Source organism: Macaca nemestrina, chromosome X (genome assembly GCF_043159975.1).
Source record: "Macaca nemestrina isolate mMacNem1 chromosome X, mMacNem.hap1, whole genome shotgun sequence".
Lineage (NCBI taxonomy): Eukaryota > Metazoa > Chordata > Mammalia > Primates > Cercopithecidae > Macaca > Macaca nemestrina.
Genome location: NC_092145.1, coordinates 118,342,396 through 118,356,548, shown reverse-complemented (window position 1 = coordinate 118,356,548; position 14,153 = coordinate 118,342,396). Strand labels below are relative to the sequence as shown.

Below are 14,153 nucleotides of genomic sequence, written 5' to 3'. Positions count from 1 at the left end.
CAGGTAGGCCCCAGTGTGTGTGGTTCCTCTCTGTGTGTCCATGTATTTTCATCATTGAGCTGCCACTTGAAAGTGAGAACATGCAGTATTTGGTTTTCTATTCCTGCATTAGTTTGCTAAGGAGAAAGGCCTCCAGCTCCATCCATGTCCCTGCAAAGGACATGATCCCATTCTTTTTTATGGCTGCATAGTATTCCATGGTGTTTATCTACCACATTTTCTTTATCCAGTCTACCGTTGAAGGGCATTTAGGTTGATTCTATGTCTTTGCTATTGTGAATAGTGCTGCGGTGAACATACACATGCATATGTCTTTATGTTAGAATGATTTATATTCCTTTGGGTATATATCCAGTTGTGGGATTGCTGGATTGAATGGTATTTCTGTTTTTAGCTTTATAAGGAATCACCATACTGCTTTCCACAATTGTGGAACTAATTTACACTCCCACCAACAGTGTATAAGCATTCCTTTTTTCTCCGAAATCTTGCCAGTATCTGTTATTTTTTGACTTTTTAATAATAGTCATTCTGACTGGTGTGAGATAGTATCTCACGATTTTTATTTGCATTTCTCTGGTGGTCAGTGATGTTGAGTTTTCTTACATGTGCATATAGGTCAGATGTATGTTTTGTTTTGAAAAGTATCTGTTCATGTCCTTTGCCCACATGTTAATGGAGTTTTTTTTTTTTGCTTGTAAATTTGTTTAACTTCCTCATAGATGCTGGATATTAGACCTTCGTCAGATACATAGTTTGTAAATAAATTCTCCCACTCTGTAGGTTGTCTGTTTACTCTATTGATAGTTTCTTTTGCTGTGTGGAAGCTGTTTAGTTTAATTAAATCCCATTTGTCAAATTATGCTCTTCTTGTAATTGCTTTTGGCATCTTCATCATGAAATTTTTGCCTGTTCCTATGTCCAGAGTGGTATTGCTTAGGTTGTCTTCCTGGGTGTTCATAGTTTGGGGTTTTACACTTAAGTCTTTAGTCCATCTTGAGTTGATTTTTGTATATGGTATAAGGAAGGGGTCCGGTTTCAATCTTCTGCTTGTGGCTGGCCAGTTATCCCAGCACCATTTATTGAATAGAGAGTCCTTTCACCATTGCTTATTTTTGTCTGGTTTATTGAAGATCACATGGTTATAGGTGTGCAGCTTTATTTCTGAGCTTCGTGTTCTGTTCCATTGGTCTATGTGTCTGTTTTTGTACCAGTGCCATGCTGTTGTGGTTACTTAAACCTGTGGTATAGTTTGAAGTCAGCTAGTGTGATGTCTCCAGTTTTGTTCTTTTTGCTTAGAATTATCTTGGCTATTCAGGCTCTTTTTTTTTATTCTATACGAATTTTAAAAGAGTTTTTTCTAGTTCTGTGAAGAATGTCATTGGTAGTTTGATAGGAATAGCATTGAATCGATAAATTGCTTCGGGCGGTGTGGCCATTTTACCAATATTGATTCTTCCTATCCATGAGCGTGGAATGTTTTTCCATTTGTTTGTGTCATTTCTGGTTTCTTTCAGCAGTGTTTTGTAATTCTCATTGTAGAGATCTTTCACCTCCCTGGTTAGCTGTATTCCTAAGTATTTCATTCTTTTTGTGGTAATTGTGAATGGTATTGCATTACTAATTTGGCTATTGGATTGGTTGTTGGTGGTGTATAAAATGCTAGTGATTTCCGTACATTGATTTCGTGTCCTGAAATTTTGCTAAAGTTGTTTATCAGTTCAAGGAACTTTGGGACCAGGACTATGGGGTTTTCTAGATACAGAATCATGTCATTTGCAAACAGGGTTAGTTTGACTTCTCTTTCTATTTAGATGTGCTTTATTTCTTTCTTTTGCCTGATTGCTCTGGCCAGGACTTCCAATATTATGTTGAATAGGAATGGTGAGAGACGGCATTCTTGTTTTGTGCCAGTTTTCAAGGAGAATGTTTCCAGCTTTTGCCCATTCAGTATGATGTTGGCTGTGGGTTTGTCATAGATGGCTCTTACCATTTTGATGTATGTTCCTTCAATACCTAGTTTATGAGAGTTTTTAGCAAGAAGCAGTGTTGAATTTTATTGAAACCTTTTCCGGATCTCTTGAGATAATTATGTGAGTTTTTTCTTTAGTTCTGTTTATGTGATGGATTATATTTATTGATTTGCATGTGTTGAACGAAATGTGCATCCCAGGGATAAAGCCTACTTGATTGTGGTGGATAAGCTTTTTGATGTGCTGCTGGATTTGGTTTGCCAGTATTTTCTTGAGGATTTTTGCATTGATGTTCATCAAGGATGTTCGCCTGAAGTTTTCTCTCTTTTTTTGTTGTGTCTCTGCCAGGTTTTGGTACCAGGATGATGTTGGCATCATAGAATGAGTTAGGGAGTAGTCCCTCCTCCTCTTTTTTGGTGGAATAATTCCAGTAGAAATAGTAGTACCAGCTATTCTTTGTACATCTGGTAGAATTTGGCTGTGAATCTGTCTGACCCTGGTTTTTTTTGTTTCTTTGTTTGTTTGTTTGTTTTTGTTGGTAGGCTATTTATTACTGATTCAATTTTGGAGCTCATTATTGATCTGTTCAGGGATTCAATTTCTTCCCAGTTCAGTGTTGGGATGGTGTATCTGTCTAGGAATTTATCAATTCCTTCTAGATTTTCTAGTTTGTGTGCATAGAGGTGTTCATAATATTCTCTGATGGTTATTTGTATGTCTGTGGGGTCAGTGGTAATATCCCCTTTGTCATTTATAATGGTGTTCATTTGCATCTTCATTCTTTTCTTCTTTATTAGTCTAGCTAGCAATCTATCTGTTTTCTCTCTCTCTCTCTCTTTTTTTTTTTTTTTCCTAAAAACCAACTCCTGGGTTTGTTGATCTTTTGATTTTTTTGTGTGTGTGTCTCAATATCTTTCAGTTCAACTCTGATTTTGGTTATTTGTCTTCTGCTAGCTTTGGGGTTGGTTTGCTCTTGGTTCTGCAGTTTTTTTAATTGTGATGTTAGGTCGTTAACTTGAAATCTTTCTAACGTTTTGATGTGGGCATTTAGTGTTATAAATTTCCCTCTTAACACTGCCTTATCTGTGTCCCAGAGTTTCTGGTATGTTGTATCTTGGTTCTCATTAGTTTCGAAGAACTTCTTGATTTCTTCTTTGATTTAATTATTTACCCTAAAGTCATTCAGGAGCAGGTTATTCAATTTCCATGTAATTGTATGGTTTTGTGCAATTTTCTTAGACTTGATTTCTAATTTTATTGAGCTGTGATCTGAGAGAGTGGTTGGTATGAGTTTAGTTCTTCTGCATTTATGAGGATTGTTTTACATCCCATTGTATGGTTGGTTTTAAAGTATGTGCCATGTGGTGATGAGAAGAATGTATACTCTGTTGTTTTTGGATGGAGAGTTCTGTAGATGTCTAGCAGATCCATTTGATCCCGTGCTGAGTTCAGGTCCTGAATATCTTTGCTAATTTTCTGCTTCAGTGATCTCTCTGTAAGTGGGGTATTGAAGACTCTCGCTATTACTGTGTGGGAGTCTAAGTGTCTTTGAAAGCCTCTACAAACCTGCTTTTTGAATCTGGGTGCTCCTGTGTTGGGTGCATATACATTTATGATAATTAGGTCTCCATGTTGAACTGAACCCTGTACCATTATGTAATGTCCTTCTTTGTCTTTTTAAAATCTTTGTTGGTTTAATGTCTGTTTTGTCTGAAATTAGGATTGTAACCCCTGCTTTTTTCTGTTTTGATTTGCTTGGTAGATTTGTCTCCATCCCTTTATATTGAACCTATGGGTGTCCTTGCATGTGAGATGGATCTCTTGAATACAGCACACCATTGGGTTGGGTTTTGCTTCTTTATCCAGCTTGCCACTTTGTTCTTTTTAATTGGGGCATTTAGCCTGTTTACATTCAAGGTTAGTATTGCTATGTGTGCATTTGATCCTGTCATCATGATGTTTGCTGGTTATTATGCAGACTTGCTTGTGTGGTTGCTTTATAGTGTCACTGGTCTGTGTACTTAAATGTATTTTTGTAGTGGCTGACAATGTTCTTTCCTTTCTGTATTTAGTGCTTCTTTCAAGAGCTCTTGTGAAGCAGGTCTGGTGGTAATGAATTGCTTCAGCATTTGCTTGTCTGGAAAGGACCTTATTTTTGCTTTGCTTATGAAGCTTAGTTTGGCTGGATATAAAATTCTTGGTTGGGATTCTTTTCTTTAAGAATGTTGAATATAGGCCCCCAATTTCTTCTGGCTTGTATGGTTTCTGCTGAGAGGTCTGCTGTTGGTGTGATGGGCTTCCCTTTGTAGGTGATCTGCCCTTTCTCTCTAGCTGTCTTTAACATTTTTGTTTTTCATTTCAAACTTGGAGAATCTGAAGATTATGTGTGTTGGGGATGATCTTCCTATGAAGTATCTTTCTGAGGGTTCTCTGCATTTCCTTAATTTGAATGTTGGCCTCTCTAGCTAAGTTGTGGAAGTCTCACAAATGATAGTCTGAAATATGTTTTCAAGTTGTTTCCATTTTTCCCATCTCTTTCAGGGACACCAAAGAGTCGTAGGTTTGTCCTCTTTACATAATCCTATATTTCTTGGAGATTATGTTCATTTCTTTTTATTCTTTTTTCCCTATTTTTGTATGACTGTCTTATTTCAGAAAGCCAGTCTTCAAGCTCTGAGATCCTTTCCTTCACTTGGTCTATTCTGCTATTAATACTTGTGATTGCAATTATGCAATTCTTACAATATGTTTTTCAGCTCTATCAGGTTAGTTACATTCTTTTCTCTACTGGCTCTTTTATTCTGTCAGATCCTATATCATTTTATTGTGATTCATAGCTTTTTTGGATTGGGTTTCAACATACTCCTGCATCTTGATGATATTTGTTCCTATCCATATTCTGAATTCTATTCCTATCATTTTAGCCATCTCAGCCCTGTTAAGAACCATTGCTGGAGAAGTAGTGCAGTTTTTTGGAGGAAGGAAGGCACTCTGGCTTTTTGAGTTGTCAGAGTTCTTGTGCTGGTTCTTTCTCATTTTTGTGTGTTTATGTTCCTTCAATCTTTGAAGTTGCTGCCCTTCAGATGTTTTTTTTTTCCCCCTTTAATCCTGTCTGATAACCTTAAGGATTTTGTTGTGGTATATGATGGGTTCAGTCAACTGGCTTCATTTCTGGAAGATTTTAGGGGGCCAAGGCTCAGATCAGGACTCCTTGACTGCATGCTGTAACTCTGGGGTACTGGTATTGGGCCCCAGCTTCGTTCTCTGGCTCCTCAAGGTTAGGAACCTAATGAGCTGGAGGGGCCCAGGTGCTTCTGGACCATTGGTCACAACACTCCAATGGGTGGTGTCAGCCAAAATGTTTTATAGGGCAGTGGGGTCTATCCTCATTTGCATGTGTCAGCTGCAGTGGCAGCAGCAGCAGCAGCACGGTGGGGTGCATGCTTATCAGCTGTAGCAGGGTGCTAGTGGGTGCTAGGGTGTCGGCCTCTGGGCAAGTGTTCACAGCAGCAGCAGTGACAGCACCACTTAGAGTTGGGGACAAAGACAAAGGGGGCACCTGCTGGTGACTGTGTATGTGGTCATGCTGGTGGTGGTGTTAATGTGGGGGCAGGGCACTGGTGGGCACAGGACTGTGTATGCCCTCTGTGCACTTTCATGCAGGTAGAAGTGGTGCTCAGGGACTGGCAGGTCCGCTGTTCTCCACGCCTATCTTCATTCGGTGGCAGTGTTGGCGCAGGAACAATGTGCTGGTAGGGGCGGAGCTGGCAGGCCCTGTGCCTGCCAAGGCCCCAACTGCAATGGCAGTATGGCCAGGGCATGAGGTGGAGTGCACTCGTGCTAGCAGCAGTGGCAGGGCAGGGTGCATGTGCATATTTGTGATGGCTGGGAAAGAAAGGCAAGATCCCTTCATGCCCAGACGTGCAGGCAAAGCAATGTGGGGGATGACTGTGGGCATAAGGGAAACTGCAGTGGTGGGAGGGAGCAGGCAGACTGGTGCATGTCTGCAGGGGCTGTTGTGTTGGAGCTCTCTGCTGGCCAGGCACAGTCCTCCAGCACAGGAGCTATAATACAGGCCCCCAGGGTGTCCAAGGCTGCATTGCAAGCAGGTGTGGCCAGGTTGGGGCCCCGGGAGAGGCCAGCAGACCAAGGGGTGCTCAGGTTGTTGGACTGATCCCATCTGATGGGAAAGAGCACCCTGCAGGCTTCAGGTTCAAAAGTTCTGCTAGGGCTAAAGTCTTCTCTAGGAGCAAGTCTTGCCTAAGGGGTTGGGCATCACTGGCTGTGCTGGACTGCAGACACTCCCACACCAAACCCTCTGGGCTCTGCACAGGCTGGAGTACTTCTCCTAACACTTCTCTAGGCAGCTATCCCTGCCAACTCCAGTGTCTGTGGTGGTCAAGGGGTGTCCTTCCGCTGGGATTCCAGAGGCCTGTGGCAAGAGGAGGTTGCTCATTGCCAGTTCAACTCACCCTTTTCCCTGGAGTCATTGGGAGACAGGAATGAGACCTGGTGCACAATAGCCCCATGCAGTCTTCCCAGCTTCCTCCCACTTCAACCCAGCTTCTATGTCTTCCCTGCATCCACATTCAGTGTCTTCCCTCTGAAGATCTGTTAGGAATGTGCCAGTGGTCCCAGTTCCTCAGTGGCAGCTGTTCCACCTGGCTGCATCTAGTTAGCCATCTTGCCATCAACCTCCAACATTCATTTAAAAGAACACATGAACAAGCTCATCCTTAATAGATACAATTTTGGATCATTCCTTTTTTTCTTTGAAGTTGAATGTTCTTTCTATTCTCCCCAAGAAATTGTCTTAACATACTTTATGTTTGAAACATTTTTATTCATCTTATTATAATTTTCTACATACATCTATGTCTATCTACCCCCCTCCACACACCTACACATGCCTATACATATATGCAAATTTATACACTGAAATTAAATATTACCATTTTCTGTGGTCTTTCGTTTATTAAACAAATATTTGTTGAATGCTTATTATGTGCCAGACATCGTCCTAATAAATGAAACAGACAAAATTCCCTGCCCTCATTGAGCTTACTTTATATTGTGAGAGACAGTCAATAGTATACAAGATAAATAAGCAAAATATATATAGTTTTAGATATTAAAAAGTTCTAATAAGAGAGACAAAGCAGAAAAAGTAGATATATAATGTCAGGTATCAGGCGGTGTTGACATTTCAGATGAGGTGGCCTCTCTGAAAAGGTGACTTTTATATACAGATATGAAAGAATTAGAGGACCCAGTTATGTGTACATGAGGGAAGAGCATATCAGATAAAGGGAAAAGCCAGTGCAAACACCTCAAGGCTGGAGCATGCCTGTCATGTTTGAAGAAGGGCAAGAAGGCCGATGTGGCTGGAGTCAGAAGGAAGATGGGAGCTCTGGAGATGAGCTCAGAGGTTAAGGGTGTCTAGATTATGTAGGGTCTTGGAAGATATTTTTAGGATTTTTGGCTTTTACTCAGAGTGATTATGGAGGATTTTCAGCAAAAAAAAAAAAAAAAAAAAAAAAAAAAAAAAAAAAAAAAAAAAAAAAAATTATGTCATCTGACTTAAGCTTTAACAAAGGATTTTTGGATGCTGTGTTGAAAATTGACTGTGACAGGTGAACCAAGACAGGGAGAGCTGTTAGTCAGTGTAATGATTTATTTTATGTATCAACTTGACTGGGCTAAGGGATGCCCAGATAGCTGGTAATACATTATCTCTGGGTGTGTACATGAGAGTGTTTCTCGGAGAGATTAACATGTGAGTTAGTAGACTGAGTGGAAAAGATCTACACTCAGAAATGCGGGTGGGCATCATCCAGTCCATTGAGGGCCTAGACGGAGCAAAAAGGCAGATAAAAGATTAATTCATTCTCTCTGTTTGAGCTGGGACATTCATCTTCTCCTGCCCTTGGACGTTGGCATTCCTGGTTCTCAGGCCTTTGGACTCAGACTGAATTACACCACTGGCTTTCCTGGGTCTCCAGCTTGCAGACACCAGATTGTGGGACTTCTCAGCCTCCATAATTGTGTGGGCCAATTTGTGTATGTGTATGTGTATGTGTATGTGTATGTGTATGTGTGTGTGTGTGTGTGTGTGTGTGTGTGTCCTATTGGTTCTGTTTCTTTGGAGAACCCTGACTAATATGCGAGCTGCTAAACATCTTTTCTGATCTACTTTCCACCCTTTCCCACCCTACTCTGTATCATGGGAGGCTGACCTACATGGACTACATCAGTGGGCAGCATGGCCTCCGGCTTCCAGTGGGTTCAACCGATGGGGACCAGTAGAAGATGAGAGGTAGAGAGAAGAATGAGCGGACATTTATTCCATTTATTCTTCTGACTTCCTCTCTAGCAAGAGTCACTGCAGGTTGGCTGTGTCCCTCTACCTAAGGCCATAACCCCTTTCAGGTAGTCCTCCCCCTATAGCTACCCTTTCAGGATTCTAGTAACTGTTGTCTTCTATTTCTCCTTTAGGCCTAGAGGTAGACATGGCAGCCCCCTGATGTGAGTCCCTGGTGCTTCACGATTCCTTGTTAGTTTCCATAATCCTGGCCATACTTTTGTAAACATAGTCCCTTAATTAAACTCTCTTCACTTACCTCTTCAGTATGCCATCTGTTTTCTGTTGGGACCTTGACTCTTGATTATTTATTGTTGTACAAAAGAAATACCCCAAAACTTAATGGCTTAAAACAACCACAATCATTTATTTATTCATGATTTTGCAATTTAGGCAAGGCTTGGCGGGGATAGTTCATCTTTGTCTCATGTGGTATCAGCTAGGGTAGCTGGGACTGGAGGGTCCATTTCCAAGATGGCTCACTCACATGACTGGTAAGTTGGCTGTCATCGGGAGCTCAGCTGGGGCTGTTGGGGATGAACTTAGGTTCTGAACCAGCCTTGAAGGGTTGTGTGAGGAGCAATGATAGGATGGGAGGTGGATAAATTGCTTCATCTCAAGAGGTCTGACTCCTTAGAAGATCTCTTCCTACTTCCTTGGACATCATAAGGTCTCCTCACACTGAAGGTGGCTGGGAAGCCTGCTATAAGGTGCCCCAGGGCCCATTCCCCACTTAGTGTCATGGAAAGATCAATGCATTCAAGTCAGAAGGCCAAAGTTACACCTGCATCTATCCCCACTGTCTGTGTGGCCTTTGGAAAACTCCATTATGAGCCCCAGTTTTCTTGCCTCTAAAATGGGAGCAAAATATTTACTTCTGCTGCTTTTTAATGTGGTAAAAATCAAAGGTTAATATCTGAATGTGCTTTCTAAATTATGATGCACTGTATAAGTAAAGGCATAAACAATTCAATTCGGTGTCAGTGAGTACCCGCTATGTTTCAGGCAGCATGGGGCAGGGAGTGGAGGGTTACACATAGAGGGCTATATGAGGACAGAGACTGCCTAGGGTGAAAGCCAGATACTGATAAAACGCAAAACAAAGGAAAATGAAAGAGATATACTTGGTGTGCTGGTAAAGCAATCTGGAGCCACAAGAGGGAGGGGTAATCAATTTCAACTCAGGGGATCCAGGAAGGTGTACATGGAGGTGGAGGGATTTGCCTTGGGCCATGAAGGCTAAGTGGGAATTTGCTGAATAGAGAAGTGGGACAAGGGCATTGCAGGCTGAACATCAGCAAGGTGGTAATGTGAAGGTGTGGAAATGCCTGGAATGTGCAGATGACTGTGGACATATAGATTAGATCCTCTTTTTTTCTTTTTAAAAAATTTTTTATTATACTTTAAGTTCTGCGATATATGTGCAGAACGTGCAGGTTTGTTACATAGGTATATATGTGCCATGGTGATTTGCTGCACCCATCAACCCGTCATCTACATTAGGTATTTCTCCTAATGCTATCCCTCCCCTAGCCTCCCACCCGCTGACAGGCCCCAGTGTGTGATGTTCTCCTCCCTGTGTCAGTGTGTTCTCATTGTTCAACTCCCCCTCATAAGTGAGAACGTGCGGTGCTTGGTTTTCTGTTCCTGTGTTAGTTTGCTGAGAATGATGGTTTCCCGTTTCATCCATGTTCTTGCAAACGACATGAACTCATCCTTTTTTATGGCTGCATAGTATTCCATGATGTATATGTGCCACATTTTCTTTATCCAGTCTATCATTGATGGGCATTTGAGTTGGTTCCAAGTCTTTGCTATTGTGAATAGTGCTGCAATAAACATATGTGTGCATGTGTCTTTATAGGTAGAATTATTTATAATCCTTTGGGTATATACCCAGTAATGGGATTGCTGAGTCAAATGGTGTTTCTGGTTCTAGATCCTTGAAGAATTGCCACACTGTCTTCCACAATGGTTGAACTAGTTTACCCTCCCAGCAACAGTGTAAAAGCATTCCTATTTCTCTACAGCCTCTCCAGCGTCTGTTGTCTCCTGCCTTTTTAATGATAACCATTCTAACTGGTGTGAGATGGTATCTCATTGTGGTTTTGATTTGCATTTCTCTAATGACCAGTGATGGTGAACTTTTTTTCATATGTTTGTTGGCTGCATAAATGTCTTCTTTTGAGAAGTGTCTGTTCATATCCTTCACCCACTTTTTGATGGGGTTGTTTGTTTTTTTCTTGTAAATTTTGTTTAAGTTCCTTGTAGATTCTGGATATTAGCCCTTTGTCAGATGGATAGATTGCAAACATTGTCTCCCATTCTGTATCATCTCCTGTTCACTCTGATGATAGTTTCTTTTGCTGTGCAGAAGCTCTTTAGTTTAATTAGATCCCGTTTGTCAATTTTGACTTCTGTTGCCATTGTTTTTGGTGTTTTAGTCATGAAGTGTTTGCCCATGCCTATGTCCTGAATGATATTGCCTAGGTTTTCTTCTGGGGTTTTTATGGTTTTAGGTCTTACATTTAAGTCTTTAATCCATCTTGAGTTAATTTTTGTATCAGGTGTAAGGAAGGGGTCCAGTTTCAGTTTTCTGCTTATGGCTAGCCAGTTTTCCCAACACCATTTATTAAATAGGGAATCCTTTCCCCATTGCTTATTTTTGTCAGGTTTGTAAAAATGTGGAACACTTCACGAATTTGTGTGTCGTCCTTGTGCAGGGGCCATACTAATCTTCTCTGTATCTTTCCAATTCTAGTATATGTGCTGCTGAAGCAAGCACAGATCCTCTTTTTTTCTTGCTATTTGAAATATTATTGCCATGAGCACTCATACCCATACAAATATTCTTATACATTTCTCCAATTATTTTCTGCATATAAATGTTTAAAACTGAGATTAATACATCAAAAAGCTCCTTGTAGGCCTTTGCGTTCATACCGCTTACCGTATTGCCCTCCAGAAAGGTGGTGCCCCCGTCTCCTGTAAGACAGTTCTGGCTTTACCACACTCTTCCCCTGAGCCTGCAATGACTTTTTATGCCAATAGAACAAGATAACAATTTCTGAGGATGGCGTTTGATCCATGATCTACAACGTGACCCCAAACCTCCTTTTCAATTTTGTTTTTATCTCAGAGGCAGTATTCACAGTGGTTAGGAACACATCTTTGGTAGAGGCTACTTGGCATTGAATCCTGAATCTACTGCTTTATAGATGAGTATTCCTACAAAAGTGACTGAGTCTCTCCCTGCCTTGATTTCCTTATCTCTGGGGGATGTGGTTCCATTAAAATTTGCGAGGGAGCTCATTTTTAGTTGTCAAATTTTCTTATGATTAAACATTGTGAGTATTATTTAAAAAGTCTTATAAATGTGAGTGGTTTGCCATCATCAGATGCCATGAGGACAATGAATCTGAGAGGCATGGAGGAAGCTGGCAGAGCAGCTTGGACAGAGGTGCTTAGGGTTGGGGAGGAGAGATGGCGAGGGCTGAGATGGTGGTGGTGAAAATGGCAAGGGTAAAGGAACCATGTGTAAGGATAAGCAGAGAAGGCTAGCAGAGGAAGGGCTTGGCTGCATGTGAATGTCCTGAGGGCTTGAGGCTCCCTTTCCAGTGTGCCTGCTGCTGCCCTCTGCCCACTATCCTTCCAAAGTCTGGCGAATGCTGCAGTTTACTTTCACTCTGCCTGTGGGGAAAATTTGGGGCTGTATTCAGCATGCTAGGGAGAGCTGAATTTTATTGCTAGCTCACTGCACCACTGGTTTTATCCCAGCTTCAAAAGTGTTCTTGAACAGCAAATGCCATTTGGATGAGACTGTCTTTCTCATCCTCCACCTTTGCTCTCCCTTTGCTCGTCTTTACTCTTTCATTACTGTATCTCCGGGCGTGTACCACAGGTAAGCACCATGGCACATGCTGTGGGGTACATATATAGGAGACAACATGAACTTCATTCTGCAAGGGACACAGAAGGGCATCTCCAATCAATCCCTCATGGCTTCTTTCCCCAGAAGACTTCAGAAATCACAGCTTTGACAAGGGAAGGAGGAAAGGAGACCGCTGGTTGTCGAATCCCTATTGCTACGTGCCAGGTAGCATGCTAGACACTCGTATTGTGGCGTGTCCCCCACCAGGTTACTTAAGGGTACATGCCAGCTGCTTAAGCCCTAAAGGCTAGGCTGGGAGCCAAGGCCACGTTACCCAGCTGAGGGACAGGTGTTCCCAAGAACCCAGACATCCCAGAGGGTATCCGAGAACCTACCAAGTAAAACAGTCCCATCACACACACACACACAGTAGGCAAAGAGCCAGAAAATCAGTTTAAAGGACCTTAGAGACAGAAAGTGATATGGAGCTCTACAGTTGTCCTGCTGCCACCCAGGAGTGTCCCATATCAAGTCTTAATAAAGTCATCTACTCGCCAAGCTGGACTTGTCCGAGTCACCCTTTGGTCTCTTAGCACCTTCCCAGTTTGGGAGGCAGGAGCAGGCGTTACAGTCCCAAGTCTTTCTCATGACAACACTGTATATAAAATGTTCTTGTTTGATCCTCTCAATGACTATAGTGGTTTTATTATCTCATTTTATAGTTGAACAAATTGTGGCTCAGAGAGTTTCAGTAACTTGTGCAAGGCTATACAACTGGAGATTGCAAGACAGGTCTGTGTGGCTGACATTTGACCCCACTCTGGCCTTCATTATCTTTACATTTCTTGGCCAAGGGACTATGGAAACCCACATTCATCCTTCTGTTGTTCAGAGGACCTCACTTATACTTATTCTCGGAGGGAGGTGAGGTTCTGGAAGCAAAGTCATGAGCAGAGTTTTCCCACAGGTTCCGCTATACTGTTGCTTCTGAAAGAGGCATACATGTTGGCTAGTGCTATGGAGGGTGTCAATGTCCTTGGACTGGCAGAAGTTCTGGAGAGTGGTGAACTTTCTCAGTTAACCTCCTCTCTCAGGCTCCTTAGGTCCACACTGATAATCTGGCTGGGTTACCTATGGCATGAGGAAAGCCATACCCAGTTCAGCAAGAAACCTAGTATCCTAGTTTTCTGCAGAAAACCCTGGAAGTCACGTTGCTGCGGCAGCTGAGTCTTCTGACTCTGGATTTTGGTGATTGATGATGAGAAATGGGATGACTGCAGGGCGTCCTACAGAAGGGAAGTTAGCAAGCAGCCAGGTTCTGGGTTGGCTCGGTTTTATCCATGGTGTGGCTTCTTTCAGGTTTCCATTGATTAGCCCTCTTGAGAACAGTGGCAGCTTGGTTGCTCCGTGGCAGCCTGGGGTGTCTCCCAGGACAGGCTGGTTGCTAGGCATCCTGAGGTAGCAGCTGCCATGAGAACTGCAGGCAGCCCGAGCTGCGCTGTGCTCTCGGCACTCCGAGGCTTCTGAGAGCCCTGATCTGATCATCTGATATACCAGGAAGGTGTGTTTCTTGTTGAAGGAGAGGAGGACATTCCCCAGAGGCTGATAGATTTTTAAGGCTGCACATCTCTTGTGTTCTTCCCTGTGGGGAGCTCCAGGAAGCTCTTCGGGCAGGCTGGGTAGGAGGCTTCCCTGTGGGAGTTCATAACATCACATCTACTTTTATTCCTGCATTTATCTTGGTAAGTTGAAATGATCTACCTATGAAGTTAAGGACAGATCACTAGAGGAGGATGGGGAGTCAGTGTCCCCAGCACCTAGAATAGTGCCTGAAACACGAGAGGTCCACAATCAATGGAGACTTGTTTGTGAAGCTGAGAGGGCTGCTCTCAGAGACTCAGGTTCCTTCCGTCTTCCCGATCTGCTTCTGTCCTCACAAGCAGTCGCA

General features: G+C 42.4%; 1 non-coding gene across 1 annotated transcript; it reads right to left on the bottom strand.

The window, feature by feature from the left end:
* Window positions 1–11,012: 11,012 nt before the first annotated feature.
* On the bottom strand, window positions 11,013–11,119 carry LOC112423582 (U6 spliceosomal RNA). The gene has a single exon (XR_003014053.1). It is a non-coding gene; the product is annotated as a U6 spliceosomal RNA (small nuclear RNA).
* Between the last annotated feature and the right edge of the window lie 3,034 nt (window positions 11,120–14,153).